This window comes from Talpa occidentalis, unplaced genomic scaffold, assembly GCF_014898055.3.
Source record: "Talpa occidentalis isolate TD23 unplaced genomic scaffold, MPIMG_talOcc4v2.1 talOcc4.13, whole genome shotgun sequence".
Lineage (NCBI taxonomy): Eukaryota > Metazoa > Chordata > Mammalia > Eulipotyphla > Talpidae > Talpa > Talpa occidentalis.
In genome coordinates this window covers 41,621,945-41,626,334 of record NW_023601322.1, presented here as the reverse complement: position 1 = coordinate 41,626,334, position 4,390 = coordinate 41,621,945, and positions in this window count along the sequence as shown.

Genomic DNA, 4,390 nt, shown 5'->3' with positions numbered 1-4,390 from the left:
TTATTCTCTAGTGTTGTGCTATGATTTGGAGGTTGGGTAGATGGCTGTGGGCTGTCATTCTTTTTGATGGCAATTTGGAACGAGAATGGTGCTGGGTCAGAAAACCTGAACTCAGAAATGCTTTAGGCAGGACTGCGGCACTCATCTGGACTAGCTTGAGTGCTCCTAGATGTACGAAGCTAAAATGCCTGGTGGAGGAACCATTCTACGTGGGCCAGGAGCTGGAGAGTCTCTCTCCAGGCTTTTCAGCTGTTTTGGGTGGGGCTGTTCTTCACTGAGTGGGATTGTTCTGCATATTGCAGGGATTTAGCATACCTATGGAAAGCCAATTAAATGTAGATATTCTCCAAACCCCACACCTAACCAAAAAGTGTCTCCACACATCTCCAACCGTGGAAAGAATCCCAGGCTGAAAATATGCCTGATTACCCAGTTGCTACATGTGAGGAATTTTCCCTTTGTTATTGTGAGCCAAGTTTAATTGTTCTGGTTGAATATCAGTGGTACTACAAGATAAAACCAAGACAAGAGTAGGCTTCCCTGACCACGTAGAAATTCCTCTTTTACTGAGGTAGAAAGAGAATGGTTCCTTTGCTGGTGGCTGTTCCATAAAAGCAAATTAGAATGATGATGCTCTTGGACAAGCATATCATTCATTTATTCATTTACTCATTCAACAAGCATTTTTATCACAGTGCCTGTCATTGGTCAGCAAGGAGCAGAACAGACAAATTTCCCTTTATAACTTATTTTTTGGCAACTTCTCTGATATGTATCAAATATATGATGGAATAGACTATTTGAGATTTATTGTACATTGAGGAATGCAGTATTCTATCAATAGTATCCAAATTTTTAATAAACCTTGGTTACGATAGGAAAGGCTTTATCTTCATTTGGAATTGTAGTAGTCAATTGGCTGTCTCGGGAATTCTGAATTTCTCTGACAAACCTTTCTTTAAATAACTCAAGACAGGATGAAAAATGCTTTAAAGGTTTGAGTCCTCTCTTTCGCAATATTTCTTTTTATAATTTGAAAGACTGGCTAAAAATCTATTCCAGATGTAATCCTTAGTGCTATACTACCAAAGAGCTTGCCTATTTTTGTATTGTGGCAAGGTCCAATTATGAGATTAGGGTCAGTCAAAAACATCTTGTATTTTCCATAAAAGAGAGCTCTCATAGAGTATACTAAAAAAAAAAAAAAGGGGGGTTTACTGATAGAGCTGAACGAAAAGATCTCCAAAACTCAAAGGGAAAGGGAAAGGCAGCAAATCCAGTCTGCTTAATTATACATTGATGGTGACCTACTAATAAGGTCCCTTCTGAATGAGAACTTAGAATTAAAGTTTAATTGTTCTTTAAGATTGATCAGGTTCCCCAATGAGAATATTACGTATAGATTTAGCTGTGCCACTATTTCAGAAGAAACATCCTAAGTTTGAGAGAGTGACTGATGTACTCCCAAAAGATCGTTCAGTCTCTTTCCCTACAGATTTAGTAGATTTACATTTTATTTCAGTGTAAGGATAATCTTGGAATGGAATTACATATACTAAAATTTAAAGATGTATTGTATACTGTATAGTGCTCAATTTACTTTAACCGACTATTTTAGCAAAATATTCTTCTAATGAGAAATCCTTAAAATTTATGTATCCACTACTGAAAATTTTGAGAAAAATCCAAACAAAAATTTTTAAAAGCATCCATATTCCCATTATATTATGCCAATCCTTTTTTTTTTTAAATATTTATTTATTTATGCATACAAGAGCTGGGGTACAGGCCAGAGATGCAGGGCGAGGGGAGGGGAGTGAGAGGATTCACCAGAGACAGAGTGGGTAACAGAACAGGCAGATTGACTGAAGTACACTGCTGAGGGCAGCAGCAGGTGGGCCAGGAGAGGTCTGCTGCACCATGTGGGCTGTTCCCTGGCTGGCCCAGGATAGAACTCGTGCTGCAGAGGCTGCGGATTGCTTCAAAGTGCTGTGCTTAACCCTTTGCACCACCAGGGAGGCCCTCCTTTTTGTTTTTAATGCAGATTTTAAACTCTTTGTTTTGATCATTACATATATAGATTTATGTACCTAGCTTTGTTTTTGATCAAATATCCTAACAGGAAGTAGTATAATGTGATAATTAAGAATCAGAACTGAGTTAACATTCTGACTCTGTCCCTAACTGACTTGAGTAATTCCTTTAATCTTGCACCCTAAACCTCAGGTAGCATATGGAACATATGGCTTTGAGCCTTTGGCACAGAAAACAGAATGGGTAGCCACACTTCACTGTCTCAGTCTAAAAATAATTATTCAATTCTGTTCACATTGCATTGGGTAGAACTTGTTACATGGTGGCACTTAACTTCTGGAAAATGTGAGTGAGCCCCTGGAGTATTTGGTGAGCACTCCTCTGTGCCACAATATTAAAGTGATAAACCATAAATTTATAATTGATGGTTATATGTGTGAATTTTATAAGAACCATTCATCTAAAATACACATCAGTTCTTTTCTTAATGAATTCTCATGTCTATACACTTTAATAATTTGAATGAGACAGTACTGACATGCAACTTGATGTAACCTTAAGAGAATTATTTTGAAAATGATTCATATAAATTCCTTTAATGAAAAAAATTAAAGGAAAATATTAGGCAGCCAAATAAAAACTGGCAATTTCTTTATTCTAATTTATAAAGGAATGGCTAATATAACTTTCCCCCTTTTCCTTTTGGTGACTGTAACACACATAAAAACTGTATAAAGCATTTACATCTGCTTTAATAGATAATTATAAAGCTAACACCCACGTAACAACAACCCACTGAGAATAACTTTGTTCACCTGCTAGAATTTTTATTTATATTTTTTAACACAAGCTTCCTTTTTAATATTTGCCATTTTATGGATTTTCATTTTCATTTCATAATGAAATAAGAGTTGGTTTGGAAAAAGTGACATTATGGGGAGGTTAGCCAAGTGGTTAAGTCCACTGATTCTGGAGAAACACTGCTTGAGTTTAAATTCTAGTTCTGCCACCTACTAGCTGTGTGACCTCAGACAAGATGTTTAACTTTTCTATGCCTCATCTGAAAATTTTGGAAATAATATTTGCCTTATGTAATCATTGAGGGTATTAAATCATCTTAAAACATGGTGCTCTCTTTTTATTATTGTTAGAAAAATGTATAATGGAAACCATTATTATATATGGAGGTTTTTATACAGAAGCACCTTTGTTATCAATATAAAGAATTTTAGATAAATCTGCTCGTGTTACTCATAAATAATAAAATGGAAGCAAATTGAAGCACAGAATGGAAAATATCAAACAACAAAAACAAACGTTGATTGTACCTTTCTAAAGATTGAAAATGCTGCTAAAATGTTTCTTAAAATTTTATTCAAGATAATTTTTCCTCACTAAACTAAAAGTCTATATTAGTGTGGATGATCAAATACATTGAATTATTTTACCTGTTTAAGGTATGATCTAACAGAATAACAGAATCAGAGTCAGCAAAGGTTGGAGAACAACTTTCAAAATCTTTTGACTTCTGCACAGTTACAAATACATTTTATATTATGATTCAAAAACAAATGTACCTACGTGCATGTATACACATAAACATAAACACAAAGTGGGAATAGAAGTTCGACGACATATGCATGTGACTTATTAAGTGAAGCACACTCTATAGTAATTTTTGTTTGTTGTTTGTCTATTTGTTTTTTATTTTTTAATGAGCTGGTTGTGACTCTAACCTATTTCTCAAAGCAGCCATGGGCCAAAACTTTGTAGTTGGAAAGAGAGTGAAAGACTAGGTTTGAATCTCCAGATGCAGAGTCTAAATCAAGATTTATTAAGAGTGCCTTCAGGGGGCCTCCCCGGTGGCGCAGCTCTTGAGCGCTGGGCTACAAAGCTGCCCGCAGCCTCTGCAGCCCTGGTTCGATCCCCAGCTGCCGGCAAAGCTCCCACATGGCGCACAGACCTCTCCTGCCGCGCCCGCTGCTCCCCTCAGCAGTGTACTTCGTCATTCTGCCTGTTCTGCATCCTGCTCTGGCTCTGGTGAATTCTCTCACCCTCCCACACTTCTGACTGTACCCACTGCTTGTATAAATAAATAAATAAATCTTAAAAAAAAATAGTGCCTTCAGGTGAAACTTTTCAGGGGCTGAGGAAAGCAAGATGAAGAAAAGAAAAAAGCTAAGAAAGGATGGGCGTCAGCTTGGTTTTCTTTAGAGATTTTCTTTTTTTTTTGTTATTAATTTGAAAGCTTACTGTAATGAATAACTTTCTTAAAATTGACGTACCACTGTTTATATATGTGATTTGGTAGTATAGGAGCCCCCCCTCATGTCATCTTAGCACATGCGCCACCAAA